The sequence below is a fragment of the Chrysochloris asiatica genome, unplaced genomic scaffold (assembly GCF_000296735.1).
Source record: "Chrysochloris asiatica unplaced genomic scaffold, ChrAsi1.0 scaffold00468, whole genome shotgun sequence".
NCBI lineage: Eukaryota > Metazoa > Chordata > Mammalia > Afrosoricida > Chrysochloridae > Chrysochloris > Chrysochloris asiatica.
In genome coordinates this window covers 1,084,559-1,102,867 of record NW_006408986.1, presented here as the reverse complement: position 1 = coordinate 1,102,867, position 18,309 = coordinate 1,084,559, and the positions used below count along the sequence as shown (strand labels likewise).

The window sequence follows — 18,309 nt, the reverse complement described above, 5'->3', positions numbered from 1 at the left end:
TTCATTCTCCAGCATCATTTCTATCATCATTTCCAACTACTGGTCCTTCCTCTTTGCTCCCTACTTTTGCATTCCAATCACCAGTAATGAGCAAAACATCTTGATTGCATGTTTGATCGATTTCAGATTGAAGAAGTTGGTAGAATTCTTCTATTTCATCTTCACTGGATTTAGTGTTTGGTGCATAAATTTGAATAATAGTGGTATTAACTGGGCTTCCCTGTAGGTGCAAGGATAGTATCCTACCACTTACAGCATTGTACTTCATGACGGATCTGGATATGTTCTTTTTGACGATGAATGCAACACCATTCCTTTTCAATATGCCATTCCCTGTATAATATACCATGTGGTTGTCAGATTCAAAATGGCCAATACCAGGCCATTTCAGCTCACTAATGCCCAAGATATCAATGTTGATGCATTCCATTTTGTTTTTGACAACTTCCAATTTTCCCAGATTCATACTTCATACATTCCATGCTCTGATTTTCAATGGTTGTTTACAGCTATTTCTCTTCATTTTGAGTTGTGGTTCATCAGCAAATGAAGGTTCTGTGAACTTTTCTCCCCCGAGCTTAACTCTATTCATATCATCCTGGTCAACTCTACTTTGAGGAGGTATGTTTTTTTCCCAGTCGCATTCTGAGTGCTTCCCACCTTCCCGTACTGTATCTGACAATGTTTCTCTGCTATTAATAGAGCTTTCAGTGACAAGCGATTCGGAAGTAGTTCATCACTATTTCTTCCTAGTCAGTCTTTGTCTGGAAGATCATCTGGAACCTGTCCACCATGGGTGACCCTACTGGTTATTTAAAATACCACAGGCATAGCCCTCAGAATCACAGAAACTCAATCCTTCACAGCACGGCAGACAGATGAGTGGTGGCCGTTTGGTTTTATGTTGATACTGTCACTTTAAACTTCAATGTCAGTCTTGATACAATCCTGATATAATCAAGATACAATCAAGATATTCTCTCCTGGTACTATCAGTCCTGATACAATCAAGATGTTCTCTCCTAAAATGGCGCCTCTGGGAACAGCTGAGTGTCTTGATCCAGAAAACATAGATTTCTGGATTTCCTTCAAATTCCCCAGCTATAAACCCTGGGATCCTCCAAACATACCTTTATATTTGTTTCAGAGTTCCAACACTATCTCGTGAGCCCTCTTGGCCCGGTGTTCAGTGTTGTTGTCATCCAAGCTCCTCACTACACATCTAGCCAATCCACCATCTTGAAGGAGCAAGGCCTGGTTTATAGTGGTTAGACCTCGCTGCTTCGAAGATCTCACTGCTTTAAAGATTTCCCTGCTTCCTCCATGTGTTTGGTTATCTTTTATGTTGTTTAAGAAAGGCATTTGCAATGAACAAGTCATTAATCTTGTAAAATTCTACCGTGCGATCTTCAGGATCAATTCTATCACTAAGGCATATATTCCAACTACATATCCTTCTTCTTTGTTTACAACTTTCCATTCTAATTTCTAGTAATTTTTAATACATATTTGTCAGCGATGGCATATGCATGCACTGAGAAGCTGAGGCCCTGTATCAACATGGACAAAAATCCAACTTCAGGGCCCTCCTCAGATTTGCGAGAATTGCGAGCCATGGACCCTGAGGGCCCAGGAAGTGACCCCCTCGTGGTCCCAGGTTCATGGCCTTTGATGAACTCACTGTCTGGCTACCTCTGTACAATTTTCTTTGGTTTTTATACTGTTTATTTTGTACTTGTCCCTTATGTTTCTAACTCCAGTGATTGTAGCTTCTGAGAAAATGATGTCTAATACTAGCAATATATGCATTGCCTCTCTTAATAGTTCCATTGTAAATGTCACTGCCTTGAAGGTACTGGCAGTATGTGGGGTCCTGGGAACAGATCGTCTTAAGGAACAGGGGGTGGCCACCCAGGAAGAATGTCAGAACTGCTCCTTATCTAACTATTCAGTCATGTTTGAACTTTAACTAAACATATGAGCCCTTGATGTCCATGTACAAGAATAAACTGAACTTCCCCCTAGTAGCCAAACCAGTAATGGCTTCCTTGAATTACTTAGAAGGACCAGGAACAGGGAGTTATTAAATAATCTATAATTGCTTGCTTGAATTTTCCTCAGAGAAATCAATACTTTAGATTATTATGAAAATCATGATGTACTCAGAACACATTGTAAGATTAAATCTGTGAATCATCGTGTCCTGTATCACATGAATAACCTCGTGTCTTATCTCGAATGAATAACCACATTTTTTCATTATTGTCTTCCATGTCAATTTCCTTCTTTCTGACAATAAAAGACGAGCTCAGCTAGTTCTGTATGCTAGCTTGCCTGACAGCTTGCATCAAACTTGTGTGTCTCTCTGTTTTGTGTTTAATCTATATCTTTTGCCTACCATATCTCCCACCTTCGTGAAGCCCACCCCTTTGTCGAGGCCGGATCCCAACACAAATTGATTGCATGTTTGTTAAATTTCAGATTGAAGATGCAGATAGAATTATTCAGTTGTATCATCACTGACTTTAGTAGTTACTGGGAAATTTGAATAGTAGTTGTGTTAACAGGTGTCCCTTGTAGGCATATTATCCTAGCACAGACAGTACTTCAAGACATATCTTGAAATTTTTTTTGATGATGAATGCAATGCCATTATTCTTCAAGATTTAATTACCAGAAAATTAAATTATGTGTTTGCTAGATTCAAAGGACCAATATCAGTCCATTTAAGCTCACTAATGCCTATGATATGGATGTTTTTGTGTTCCATTTCATTTCTGACAACTTCCAGTCTTCCTAGATTCACACTTCATACATTCCATGTATTGATTTTTATGTATTTTTACAGCTATTTTCTTTATTATGTGTTGTGTCCCATCCGAAAATGAAATTCCAGAAATTTTACTCCATTCTTGTCATCATGCCCACCTCTGCTTTGATGAAGTAGCTCTTCCCCAGTCATATTTTAAGTGCCTTCCAACCTGAGGTGCTCATTTTCTGGCACTATATCTGACCATATTCTGTTGCTCTTCATCATGATTCAATATTTAATATTCTGTTGCTGACAGTGTTCCACTACTATTCATTAGGTTTTCAGTGACAAAATATTTGGAGTAGTTTGTCTCCTTCTTCCTTATCAGTGTTAGTCTGAAAGCTCAGCTGAAACCTGTCCACCATGAGTGACCCTGCTGTTATTTAAAATGCCAGTATATAGGTTCTGTAATCACAGCAACATATAAACCATCACAGTATGACAAACTGAAAGATGATTGTGAAAACTTTGTTGTGGATTCAAGCAAATGAATATTAGACTAATTCAATATATTCTTTATTTAACATGATTTCATTAATCTGTTCAATTATGAGCATTTTAATTTTCTTTATATTTAGGCATTATCTATCTTGAAGACTTTGAATTTCATCCGTTTCCAGTCCTCTTGTCTTCCAGCAAGCAAAGTTTTATCACCTGCATATTTGTTGTTGTTAAATGCCTTTAAGTCCTTTCTGATTTACAATGACTCTCTATAGGTTTCACAAAGGTGTAAGTATCCAGTAGAAAACCTCAACTTTCTCCTGGGGAAACTTTCTCCTGGGCAAAAACCATGGGAAGGAAAAAAAAAAAACATGAGAAGGTAAAAGACTTCATGGGAAGGAACTACCAAGCTTGTAGTTCTCAAAGCAGTGTTTATTCTATAGAACCACCCTACTCCCCATCTGTATGTATTTTGTTATTGAGTGCTTTCAAGTCAGTTCTGACTCATAGTGATTCTGTATAGGATTTCTGGGAAGTGGGTTTGAACAACTGACCTTGTAGTCAGCAGTCCAGTGCTTATTCCAGAGTGCCATAGACAAGGTTGATAATGGGTCTTCCTTTAATCCTATGCTATGTTCTTCTTCATATAATCCAGCTTCTTGGATTATTTGCTGTGTTTACAGTTTACAGATTGAATAACTGTTGCTTGAAGGAGTGACTCTTGGTGTATGTACATATTCATTCTGAATTCATTCACAATAAAGTATTCTAGAATTATCATTCTTTGATGTTATCTGTATTTTGTTATGATTCATATACATGAATGCCTTAGAATAATCAATAACACACAAGTAAATATCTTTCTGGTATTTCTCTGCTGTCATCAATATCCATCATGATCAGTGATACAATAGTTCCATGTCCTCTTATGAACCTACCTTGAATTTTTGAAAATTCCATCCTATGTACTTCTGCAGCCATTTTTTATTATCTTCAGAATGAATAGTATATGTGCATGTTATTAATGATTGTTCAAGGATTTCCTAATTCTGTTGGACCAACTCTCTTTGGAATGGATATAAATACGGATTTCTTTCAATCAGTGGCCAGATAGCTGTCTTCCAAATTTTTGACATAGACAAGTTTGTACTACCAGTGCTACTTGCATTTGTTAAAACATGTAAATTCCTATCCTGTCAATTTCTGGAATCTTGTTTCTGCCAATGTATTCAGTTCTTCTTGGATTTCTTCCTTTAATATCACTGGTTCTTTATTATATAGTACCTCTTGAAATGGAAAAACATTAACCAATTCTTTCTGGTATACTGATTCCATATATTGCTATCTTCTTTTAATGCTTCCTGTACTATTCAATATATTTGCCATTGTGTTGTTATCAAGTGCCATTGAGTCAGTTCCAACTCATATAGGGCTTCTGTATAGCACTGTATAGGGCTTCTGAGGAGAAGTTGGTGGGATTGAATTTATAATCTTGTGGCTCACTGTACAGTGATAATCCTAGAGTGGAACACCAGGATAGATATTGAACTGGAGGACTAATTTTTTTTCTTCAGTTTTTTCAACTTGAAAAATGCTGAGCATGTTTTGGTTCTCTAATTTTTCTTTGCATATTTCATTATAACATTTTACATGTATTTTCAAGCTGTCCTTTACAATTTTCTGTTCAGATCTTTTATTTCCTCATTTCTTTCAATGTCTTTAACATTTCCTTGTTAAAGCCCAGTTTTAGAGTCTTTTCTGATATCCATTATTTCTTTCTTTCCTGTCTTCTTAATGATCTTTTGCTTTCTTCATATTTGATGCCATTCCACAACTCCTCTAGTTTTACGTCATTAGTGGAGAATACATCAAAACTGCTTTATAAATGGTCTATAAATACAGATCAGGTATGTTAAAGGGCATATTTTGACTATCATGGTGGTGGTGGTGGTTGTGTGCCATGGATTCGGTTCTGACTCATAGTGGACTTGTTTTAATTTTCCTCAGCTTCTTTCTGAACTTCATATTAACAAGAGATGGTATGTTCCAGTCAGCCTCTTGCCTTATTTTTGGTGATGATACTGAATTTCTCCATTTTCTTGGATAGACAAGAAATGGGGGATATATTGAGAAACAATAACTCCACATTATCATGTTTTTGTTTGAAAGAAGTTTCTATGATTTCATAGTAATACTTTTTGACATAGCCTCAAATATGTTGAAGAATGTTATGGTAATTATAAAAAGTTTCATTAAGGAATTTATAATTTATTTTATGAAAAATAAAGTTGAATGAAAAACCTATAAAAAGTGAATACACGTAGTTACATTATCAGAAGTTGATATCTGAAAATTAAAAATAATTTTAAATTCCAGATCAAGAGGTTGAATTTCTTATAGAAAAGACTGGAAAATTAAGAGATTCAAGACAGGACAATAGATGTGTAATAAACCTAGAAGTCATCATTCCTCTTCTTACAACAAAAAAAACCAGGATAAATTAAATGTTAATGTAATGGTTGGGAAATACCAGAGAACTGGGTTCATACCACCCTAAAATCTGAAGATTAAAAATCAAACTCTGTTTATATTCAGCAGATTCTGCTAGAGCTATACAATGTTGTTGTTGTTGTTGTACAATTTGGTTCAGAGTCAAAATTTCTCTGTATAGGGTTTCTGAGGAGTGGGTGGTGTGTTTGAACAGCTGACTTTGTGGTTAAAACTGATGTGGTTCAAACCAACCCTATTTTTTATAGCATCACAGGGATACTTAAATGGTAATTTTGAGAAATTACTGGATGTTGAGTGATAAGCATAAGAGTTAGAATTCTTTGGCATTACAGACTTATGAACACTCCCATATTTTCACAGTTTTTCCTTAAGGGAACCTCACCAGGTGTTCAAGGTGAGAATCCAAAAACCATTCCCTCCATGGCTCTGAGATAGGAGACAATGAGTAATTTTTGTGAAGTACAAACATGACAACACCATAACAAGATGTACTCTTGAGGAAAAATAATTTTGCCACAGTGTTGTCACTAATGGGATACAGGAAATATGGAATGAAAAAGGTGAACCTGTCAGAGGGGGTGATACCAAAATAATTATCTATAAAGTCGTTGTCTAGTTTTTCAGCAGAAATTTAGTGATTTCATAAAAATATCCCTGTAGTTCTAACAACAACAATAAAATCAAATTTACATGTATCAATATGCCTACTAGGCAAAAACTACGTAATCTTTTGAACCTTCTATTGCTCTCTGTCACTACTCATTTGTCAATTTTTCATACTGTGGTGACTTGCATGTCACTAGGATGCTGAAAGATATGCTACCTGTATTTTAAATACCAGTGGGGTGATCCATGGTAGACATGTTTCAGCAGAGCTTCCAGACTAAGACAAACTGTAAAGAAGGAGAGACAGATTATTTCTGAATGGTTAATCACAGACATACTCATGAATAACAACAGAACATTGTCAGATAAACGCCAGAAGATGAGCTCCTCAGGTTGAAATGTACTCAAAATACCACTGGGGAAGGGTTGCATGCTCAAAGTAGAGTTCACTATAATAAATGAATGAAATAATGGTTTCAAGTCATTCATTTGCTGATGGGACACAACTCAAAAGAAACAACTGTAAACATCCATTAATAATCAGAATGTGGAATGTACAAAGTATGAATCTAAGAAGATTGAAAGTGGCCAAAAATGAAATAGAGGACATATAGATTAAAAAAAAAACCCTAGGAATTTTTGTTATTAAGTACCATCAAGTCATTTCTGACTCATAGCTACCCTATACAGTGTTTCCTAGTAAGTTTGAACCAACGACCTTGCAGTTCAAATGACCTTTCAGCTGAGAATTTATCTTACAGTGCCCCAAGGACTCCAATGGACTGGTATTAGACATTTTGAATCTGACAATCATATGGTACAACAATCTGGGAACCTCAAATAGAAGAGGAATGGTATTGCAGTCATCATTAAAAAGAACATTTCAAGATGTAACTTGGGTTAAAGTTCAATCATATTTGTGATTAGATGATATCCAACAAAAGAGACCTGTTAATATCAATACTTTTCAAATATATGCATGAACTATTAAAATCAGTGATGTTTAAACTGAAGAATTCTGAAATTGATCAACTATGCAATCAAGATGCATTTATAATTACTGGTGATTGGAATATGAAGATTGGAATCAAAGAGAAAGAATCAATATTTGGAAAATATGAACTTGGTGATAGAAATGATGCTTCATATATCATGATAAAAATTGCAAGACCAAATGATTTATTTATTTAAAAAGACCTTTTTAAATAGCATAAAAAGCAACTATGCACATAGATCTCACCAGAAGAAATATACAGGAATTAAATTATTTATTTCTGTGGGAAGAACCCAGTGGTAGATAAGCTCAGTATAAACAGCCAAAAAAGGCCAAGGGTCTTGCTCATTTGCAATTCCAGACTAAAGCTGAAGGAAAAATTTAAAACTCTACAAGACCCAAAATATGACTTTTAATATATGTCACTGGAATTAAAAGACAAGTTCAAGAACAGACTTGACACACTAAACTCTAGTAATCAAAAACCAGAAGAATTATACAATAACATCAAGAACATTATTCATAGAGAAAGAAAAGGTCACTCAAAAGACCAGAAAGAAATAAAAGATCATAGTTGGTGTCAGAAGAGACCCTTAAACTTGGTCTTGAGTATAAAGAATTTAAAGCAAATTTAATAAAGAAAAGATCTGAACAGAAAATTCCAAAAAGCAACTCTAGAAGACAGAATAAAGTACTATAATGAAATGTTCAAAGAGTTGGAATTATAAAACAAAAATGAGAGAACATGCTCAGAATTTCCCAAACTGAAAGTGAAAGGGAAAAAGCAACCCAGCGAAACTCATCAACCACACCACACACCTGATAGTCCATGTAGAGACTTTTATTCAGGGTGAGGAAGAGGAAGGTGACCTCTGCCAGAGAGAGAAGGCAGGAGGCAGAAGAGAATAGGAGAAGAAGAGGAAGAGGAGATGACAGAAAGAAGAGGGCAGAAAGAAGAAGACGAAGTCAATGGGAAGGGAGTGGTCTTATGTAGGTTCAACAGGAAGGGAGTGGTCATTGCTAAGGTGATTTAGCTCCTTTTGATTTAGCCTATCAAAAGCCATGTTGCCCTTTAAATTACATGCCTTGTAGCTTAGGGTGGGGAAACAGAAACCTAAGATTACAAAATGGAGTTAAAGGGAGGGAGAGGGAAAAACCCAGAAGGTACAGCCTAAATTGGAGGACCTGATATTGTAACATTTCCCCCTCTTTGGTTAAATAAGAAAAATAGTGGCCATCTCTATGATCCATGCCCATGGGAGAAGGGACGAAGGTCATTTTTCTGTAGCTACTTCCTGCTGGCATTGGGGCGACGAAGCTGTCTTTGGTCTTTTGGCTTGGACCATGGTCGATGATGGCTTTGTTGTTGTTGGCGGAGTTGTCAGTAGTCATTGGGCACTTCAATAGGATATCAAGAAGCGTGAACCAAGTCAGCAGTTGGACTGAGGTTGGTCCCGCAGTCTTAGGTCTTCAGCTTGTAACAACAACTGTGTAGCAGTTTGCTGGGAAATTTGGGTATGCAGCTAACCTGTAACTGAACAAAACAAATAACACAAGGGGCAACTGCCAGTAAAGTGAAGATAATGGGAAATGCTTGCAGTTCCTGTAGCTATGCCTGCCCGCTTGATTTTATCTTGGGAGAAAGAACTACTATCAGTCCAGGTTAGCTGAGTGGACACCTTTGATGTAAGATTGGTCCAAGTGAAAGCAAAAATATTTTGGGAATCTGGGTGCAAGGGGATAGAAAAAAAGTCATCTTTTAAATCAAGGACTGAGAAATGTGTGGTGCTAGAGGGAATGGAAGACAGAAGAGTGTAAGGATTGGGGACTACTGAATGAACTGGGACTACAGCTGCATTAATAAGCCGAAGGTCTTGAACTAGGCAGTAGCCCCCTTGGGTTTATTGACTGCCAGGATGGGGGTATTGTAGGGAGAATTAGTTGGTTTTAGAAATTCTTTTTTAAATAATTCTTTAACAATTGGCTGTAATCCTAAAAGATTAGACTGTGGGAGAGGGTATTGTGCTTGGGCTGGGAAATGGGTGGGATTTTTGAGGAGGATTTTGACTGGAGGGCATTTGGCTATTGAAGGGGAATGTAGGTCCCAAACTTTAGGATTCACAAGGTCAGGACTGATGGGCCACTGGGAAGAAGGGGCCTGAGGTTCAATAGCCTGCGATAGTAAGAGGCAAAAGGAAGATGTTGGAGTGTTGGAGAGGCCCTGAAAGTCAAACTTGAGGGAGGTGCCAAGCTTAGATAAAATGTCCCACCCTAATAAAGGTATGGGGCAAGAAGGAAGGACTAAAAAGGAATGTAAAAATTCAAAATTGCCAATTTTACATAAAAGGAGGGGAGTTTGCTGAGGGTGTCATCTTTGACCTTCTACCCCAACAATAGAGGTCCTGCACAGAGAGGTGGATCCCCAGAATTCCTGCAATCCAGAAAAACTAGCACCAGTATCGAGTAAAAAGGTGATCATCCTACCTGCCACGGTGAAAGTTACTCTGGGCTCCTGGGTGGTGATCTGCGTTAGGCCAGACAGGCCAGGGCCTCCTCATAGGTCTTCTGATGCTAGACCAATAAGGTTGCTTGAGGAGACGGGGGAGGGGGGGCGGCTACCGGATGGTGGGTAGACGCCAAGGGACAGTCGAAACCCCAATGTCCCTTCTGCTTGCATTTGAGGCAGGCCTGGTGGGAGGTTTGGAATTTGGGTATTCTTTGGCCCAATGTCCACCTTGGTTGCACCGGAAGCAGGGTCCCGGAGGCTTTACGGGTTTCCCACTTACACGTGGTTGCAAGACGGGGTTGATGGCCTGAGCTAATAACTGGTACTTTTTACAGCCCTTGTGTCATCTTGGCCATTGTAGGCTTTAAATGCAACAGCGAGAGCCTCTGCTCGAGGGGTTAGGGGACTCCTTTCTAGGTTCTTAAGTTTTATTTTAATGTCGGGGTAGCTCTGACAGAAAAAATGCACCATAATTAACCTTTGGTAATCGACAGAGTCTGGATCAAGATTAGTATATTGCCGCAGGCTGTCAGTGAGCCGCTGGAGAAACGTGGAAGGATTCTCATTCTTGTCTTGGATAATTTCACTAAGTTTATCATAATTAACTGCTTTCATGGTTGCCTTGCACAGCCCATGAAGTATACAATTAATATACCTATCTCAGTTGATAGTACCTGCCTGGGTATTATAATTCCACCTGGGGTCCCTGTCAGGGACGGCTTCCACTCCTACTGGGTGATTGTTATTGGTGTTCTACAGTGTTCCTGTTCTGCATGAGCACAGGCCTGTTCCAGCACTCGCCTACCCTCCTCAGGGGTTAAAGAGTTAGTTAAAACAACAAAAATATCATGATAAGTTATTTGGTAAGACTGCGTTAGAAATTGAAACTGCTTAATAAAAGTTGCAGAATTTGAGGTAAAAGACCCAAGTCTGGATTGAATTAAAGCTAACTCTGACATTGTAAAAGGGGTATGGACTCAAACAATTCCTTCTGCCCCAGCCACTTCCCGCAAAGGTGCTATTATATGACTGGACTGAGAAAACTTAGGGTCCATTAACATTTGAGATTTGGAACTAGTACCAGGGGGCACATATGGAGGGGAGGAGGCGGGAGAAGAAGAAGAGAATGGTAAGGGAAGTTCCTGGGGACCTGGAGAAGGTGAAAGAGGGACCAAAGCGGGGGTGGAGGTGCACTTGGGGCTCTTTGATAGGGAAGGGATTCATCAGCTGGGTCAAATTGGCTGATGGAGTTGAGAGGACAAGCAATGGAACTCTTTGATAGGGAGAAGGTTCCAGCTGGGTCAAATTGGCTGATGGAGTCGAGAGGACAAGCAATGGAACAAAGAGAAGCTTGAAGATAAGAAAAGCCCTGGATATACGGGATCTCTGACCATTTTCCCTGGCGCTCACAAAAGTTAAAAGGTCTTGGATTAGACCTGATTTGAATGAGCCATTAGGTGGCCAGGTATTTTGGTTGTCTAATTTGTATTGAGGCCAAATTTGAGTACATAGACATATAAGATGCTTAGGTTCAAGGTCTAAGCCCTCAAGGTTTCGGAGCAAACACCCTAAGGGGGACTCTGCTGGTATGGAGGACCCAGAACCCATAGCAACCAGGAATAAGACAACAAGCAGTGCCTGGAACCTAAGACGTCTCTTGAGGTTCAGACAGTGCTCGCACCTCAGACTCGGTCTGAGGTATGGAGACCCAGGCTCCCAGTGGAGGTGTCCCTGCCACAAGGAGGGGGTCTGTGGGCTGCACCACCCTCTGAGGTGTCCCTCCAGTGGGCGGGGGGTGGAATGGACAAGTCCCGGACTTGTTCTGGTGAGTTCTGAACTCACTAAGGGAGACACAGAACCTGGCACCCGGTCTGTGTCCTGGACAGAATCTTATGTCCTGGTTACCAGAGTCCAAATCTCCACACCCAGGGCAGCCACAAGAGGGGACTTATCCCAGCCAGAGGGCTGAAGAATTAACTCCTGCCAGTGACGGGCGTTAAGAAGGCATCAGGGAAGATAATCGCAGGCGCTGGAAGGGCATGTTGAAATGAGCGTGTTAGAGCGCCACTTCTGACACCAATGAAATGGAAAAAACAACCTGGCGCCACTCATCAACCATACCGCACACCAGATAGCCCATCTAGAGACTTTTATTCATGGTGAGGAAGAGGGAGGTGACCTCTGCCAGAGAGAGAAATCAGGAGGCAGAAGAGACGAGAAGAAGAGGAAGAGGAGATGGCAGAAAGAAGAAAAGGCAGAAAGAAGAAGGCAGAAAGAAGAAGAGGAAGTCAACGGGAAGGGAGTGGTCTTATATAGGTTCAACAGGAAGGGAGTGGTCATTGCTAAGGTGATTTAGCTCTGGCCTATCAAAAGCCATGTTGCCCTTTAAATTATGCACCTTGTGGCTTAGGGCAAGGAAACAGAAACTTAAGATTACAAAATGGAGTTGCAGGGAGGGGAGAGGGTAAAACCTGGAAGGTACAGCTTAAAATGATGGTACTGAAGTAAGAACTGCAAGCTTCAAAAAAAGTGTTGTAGAACAAACTGTGGTTGTTAAGTGCTGTTGAGTCTATTCTGACCCCTAGAGCCCCTGTATACAGTTTCCAAGGAGCAGCTCATAAGCTTGAGCTGCTGCTTTGCAGTTCAAACGGCTTTGCAGCCTGACACATTAACCCACAGCACCACACCAGACTCCTATAGAACAAGTTAGGCCTCAGAAATATATAGAGTACAAATTGAAATCTTTCAACGTACTGATGCAGCACTGGAGGTACTCATTCATCTATGACAAGAAATTTGGAAGAAAATTGCCTTGCCAAATAATGGGAAATGATCCATATATTTGCCCATTTCAAGGAGAAGTGATGTAATGGAATGCAAAATCATCGAACAAAATCATTAATTTTATTTTCATGTAAATTTTTTTCTGAAGATAATTAAAAAATGATTTCAACAGTACATAAGCAGAGAACTTCCAGAATTTCAAACCAGATTAAGAAGAGAACAAGGAACTGGGAATATCATTGCTGATATTGGCTGAAAGCAAAGAATAACAGAAAGGTATTTTCTTGTGCTTTATTGACTCTGTAACTGTGTAAATCATGAAAATCTGTGGAAATCATTGTGAAGAATGGGTATTCCAGAACACTTAATTGTGCCCATGAGGAACCTGTACATAGACTACAAAGCAGTCATTAGAACAAGACAAGGGGATAGTAAATGTTGAAAATCATGTAATGTGTGTGCCAAGATTGTATACTTTTACCACACCTATTCAATCTGTATGCTTAGCGAATCATCAGTGAAGCTGGATTACATGAAGAAGAATGTGACATCAGAATTGGAGGAAGACTAAGTAGCAACTTGCAATATGCAGATAATACAACCTTGATTTCTGGAGTTAAAGAAGGCTCAATATGCTTAATGATGATGAAAGCCTTTAGTATGGATTGCACTTCAATATAAAGATAACAAATATACTCACAATTGGACCAACACTTACTGTTGTTAGATGCCATCAAGTCAATACTGACTCACAGCAACCCTATGCACAAAAGAACAAAATACTGCCCAATGTTGAGCCAACCTCATAAATCTTGCTATGTTTGAGCCCCTTGCTGATGTCACTGTGCCAAACCATCTCATTGGGGGTTTGTCTTCCTCTTTTTCTCAGACCGGCCACTTTACCAAATATGATATCCTTCTCCCGGGACTGGTCCCTCCTGAAAATATGCCCCAAGTATGAGAAACGAAGTCTGACCATCCTGGCTTCCAAAAAACATTCTGGCTGTAATTCTTCCAACACAAATTTGTTTGTTCTTTTCTCAGTCCATGGCATTTTGAATATTCTTCTCCATTGCCATAATTAAATGGGTTCTACATCTTCATCTTCATCTGACTTGAATCTCTGGAATTTCTCTGTCAATATACAGTTGTAGCCACTTTCAAATGATCTTTGGTAATATTTTACTTGCATGTAGTATTAATTATATTGTCTGTTGATTTCCACATTCCATTTGGTCACCTCTCTTTGGAATTTTCACAGATATATCAAATATATCTCTTCCAGTGAATTGACAAAGTAGCTGTCTTTCAAATTTCTTGGGATAGATAAGTGAATGACTCCAGTGCTTCATTAGTTTGTTGAAAGATAACATGACCAATGGATAAAAGATTGAACCTGTCAAAGACTTCATTTTGCTTGGATACACAAGCAACATTCTGGAAGTAGCAGTCAATAAATCAAAGGATGTGTTGCATTAGACAAATATGATACAAAAGGCTTCATTTAAGCATTAAAGAGCAAAGATATCAGTTTGAGGCCCAAGGTTCTCCTGATTGAAGCCATGGAATTTTCAATAATCTCATATGTATGTGAATGTTGGACAACGGGTATGGAAGAATGTAGAAGAATAAAATGTACAGATAGAATACTCCTTAAAAGTCAGGATGGCAAAACTTTGTATCTCGTACTTCTCTTACTTCTAACATGTTTTGAGCAGGGAAGAGTTCCTGGGAAAGGACATTATTTCTGAAAAAATGGCAGATCAGCCTAAAAGAAGATGCCCAACAAGATGGATCGATAGTGATAGTAACAATGGGTACAAACATAACAATTGTGAGGATCCACAGGACCATGCTGTGTTTTCCTTCTTTTGTGCTTTAAATTACTATTTGAACTGGCTCAATAGCACCTTATAACAACAACAATAACAATGGTCTCTGATCAGTACTTGTGGAAGAATATCAAGCTTGATAAATTAAAGAAGCAGTCAAAAAGAGAAAGATTGCCAAGGAGATAGATTGACACAGTGGTTGCAACAATGGGCTCAATCAATAAGGCCGTAAGAACAGAACAAGACAAGAGGAGAGTGTTTTGTTCCATTGTACATAGGGTTGCTTTCAGTAGGCACTAACACAAAGGCACCTAACAACTGCAACTATGACAGTTATTACCATATGCAAAGTGCCTTAATACACCCTACACTTTCAGTGTTGAATAATATTTAATATATCATAGACTGTCAGAAGAGAGAACAAATATGTGTTGGAAAAAGTTCAGCAGAATGTTAGTTGGAGGGGAGAATGGCAAGACTTCGTGTCATGTACATTTGACATGTTATCAGGAGAGACCAGTACCTGGAGAAAGACAGTTTTTTTTTGGTAAAATAGAAGCTTAAGAGAAATTTGAGACTCTCCATGAGTTGGATTGAGACAATGACTGCAACAATTGTCTAAACATAGGAACAATTGTGAGGATGATGCAGTGCCAACCAGTGTTTTTTTTTTTTTTTTTTTCTATTCTATATAGGTTGCTATGTGTCAAAACTGACATGATGATGTATAGCAACACTCTTCCAATATGCATTGTATATATTGGAGGCTATATCTTTAATTTTGCATTAATGTGAAAATTTATTCCAGAGATTTACAATTCATGGAATGACACCATTAGTTACATAGTATACCAGTGCTCCATAGAGTTTTCAATTGCTATAGCCTTATGAAGACAAAGGTGCACCTGACCCAAACGATGGTATTTTCAATAACATCATATGCATGTGAAAGTTGGACAGTAAATAAGGAAGACCTTAGAAAAATTGATGCTTTTGAGTTCTGGTGTTGAAGGAGAATATTGAAAGTGCCATGGGCTTCCCGTAGAACCAACAGATCTGTGTTGGAAGAAGTGCAGCCAGAGTGCTCTTTGGAGGCCAAGATGACAAAACTTCATCTCTCATACTTCAGTTATATTGTCAGGAAGGACCAGTTGCTGGAGAAGGATATCATGTTTGGTAAGGTGGTTGGTCAGAGAAAAAGTGGAAGATCCCCAGTGAGATGGATTGGCCAAGTGGCAGCATCAATGGGCTCAAGCGTAGCAACTATAGTGAGGTTGGTCAAGGATTGGGTAATGTTTCATTCTGCTGTGTATAAGGTGGCTATGAGTTGACATTGACTTGATGGCACCTAACAACAACAATAACCTTATGGGAACAGATAACCAGGTCTGATTTCTGAGGCACCCTTGAGTGGAATCAAACAATAAACTGCTAGCTGGTGGTGTTCTTGTTTAAGGGCCATTGAGTCATTTCCAACCCATAGCAAGTATTACAAAGGGATTATACCTCCATTGTAGACATTACTGAGTGCAAATAGTTATTTTTTTAGTCGGATTTCATTTAAATTGAGTTTGTGCTATTCAATGTTATGGTGCTATTGTTTTACATAAAATTTATATTTTATACTTAAATAAGAGTTATAAATTCAACTCTTTATAAATAGAAATATATTATATATACTATGCTGTTGTTGTCGATGTTAAGTGTTGTTGTTATTGTTGAGTGCCGTCAAGTCTATTCTAATCCATAGCAACCCTGGATTAATGTAGTTCATACCACACCAGCAGCCCCTTTTACCCCAGGTCCTCTGTCTCCTCCAACACCTCTTAACTCCTGGACAAGACAAAGGTGGGACTAAGTATAACTGGGATCCCTTATTGTACGACAGAGAGCTCCTTGTGCAGTGCAGGAACATCAGTGGCATGTTGTACAAGAGCAGGCTTGGCTCAGGGGGCCAGGCGCTTTGCATCAAACAGGGAAAGAACTGGTATAGTCCGACGGAGTTTGAAGCCATGGCGGGAAGAGCTAGCAGCAAGGACTGGAAAAGAAGCATCCGCTATGCTGGAAGACCACTGCAGTGCCTCATTCAGGACGCGATCTTAAACCCACGCTGCCTCTTTCACCTGTTCAGCTTGCTGCGATGACATGACCCTGAGCAGACCGGTCAGGCTTTTCGTCTCATACAAAGGACGCAGGAAGGAAAACTAGATGCCCACCACCCGGGTAAAGAAAGATTCTCCCAAAAACATCATGCTGCTCCCCGCTACGGCTGCCACCACCTTCACCGTGACCCCCTTAGGACAGATCACTACCTCTGGCGTGCTGACCTTCGATCGGGTGTCCACTGTGGAGGCCGCAGCTGTCATATCAGAGAGTCCAGCTCAGGGTGACATCTTTGCTTGAGCCACAGTGCAGGAAGCAGGCATGCAGCCCCCATACAGGGTCAGCCACTCAGAGCCCCACTTCCCTGGCTACCAGGACAGGTGCCAGATGGCACCATTCCCAGAAACTGCCTTGCCCACATCTCATCCCAAGATAATGTTGACATCCCTGCCCACCCTGGTGGTCCCACCCTCCACCACCACCAAAGCCGTGTCTCCCACAGCGGTCAATGGGTTGGAGATGTCAGAGCAGCGGAGCTGGCTTTACCTGGACGAGATGGTCAACTCCCTGCTCAACACGGCGCAGCAGCTGAAGGCGCTGTTTGAAAAGGCCAAGCAGGCCAGTTCCTCCTGAGAAGCTGCAGTGGGCCAGGCCAAGGTCCAAGCCGATGCAGAGAGCAAAGAGCAGTCCTGCATCAACTGTGGCCTGGAGGCCCTCAGCGAGTGCACCGACTTATACAAGGTCAACTACTGCTCCACCTTCTGCCAGTGCAAGGACTGGAAAGACCACCGGCATGTGTGCGGCCAGTCAGCAGCTGTCACCGTCCAGGCAGATAAGGACCATGTGGATGAGAACATCATTGAGAAAGTCTCCGTGTGAGGGGATCCAGTTGAGGAGACTGTCAGGAGGATTAACAGACTCCGAGCCCGGGCACCTGGACATGTGTCCTCCCTGGGCCTAGAGGACAGCTGACTGTCATTGTGTGGACAGGGTGGGGACAGTAGCATGGATGCTGAGGGGACAGTGGCAGGGCTACATTAATGTTATGTGGTGTCAAGTTAATACTGTACCGTGGTGATCTGCATACGATTTCTGAAGAATAACTGGTAGGTTGAACCATCAACTTTGTGGTCAGTGTGATTGGTGATTATGTGCCATGGAGTTAGTTCTGGCTCAGAGAAACCCTATAGGATTTCTGGGGCTATAAATTTTTAAGAAACAGAAAGCCTCATCTTTATTCCATGGAACCGCTGGTAGTTTCCACCTGTTGAGCATGGAATAGAAGCCGACTCATAACCGCTATATTACCAGAGCTCCTCATGTTCAGCACTCTAGTAGTTATCCTACAATAACACATTGTTTCTCTGCTATTCATAGGGTTTTCAGTGACTAGCAATTCAGAAGCAATTCTTCACTCTTTCTTCCTAGTCTGTCTTTCTGGAAGCTCATCTGAAACCTGTCCACCATGGGTGACACAGCTGGTCACCAAAAAGGAAGAACACGGTCAGCATTTCTCAAGCTGGGGAACTGAAGGAAAAAAATTCAAGCCTCAACTTTCATTATTGAAAGATTCTCTGGGGAAATTATTGAATGATGCAGAATGCATCAAGAAAAGATGGAAAGAATACATAGAGTCATTGTACCAAAAGGAAATGGTTAATGTTCAACCATTTCAAGAGATACCATATGAACAAGAGCCAATGATACTCAGAGAGGAAGT

General features: G+C 40.1%; 1 pseudogene; it reads left to right on the top strand.

Moving 5' to 3' along the window:
- The first annotated feature begins 1,518 nt into the window (after window positions 1-1,518).
- LOC102819375 lies at window positions 1,519-17,468 on the top strand (annotated as a pseudogene).
- Window positions 17,469-18,309: the final 841 nt, after the last annotated feature.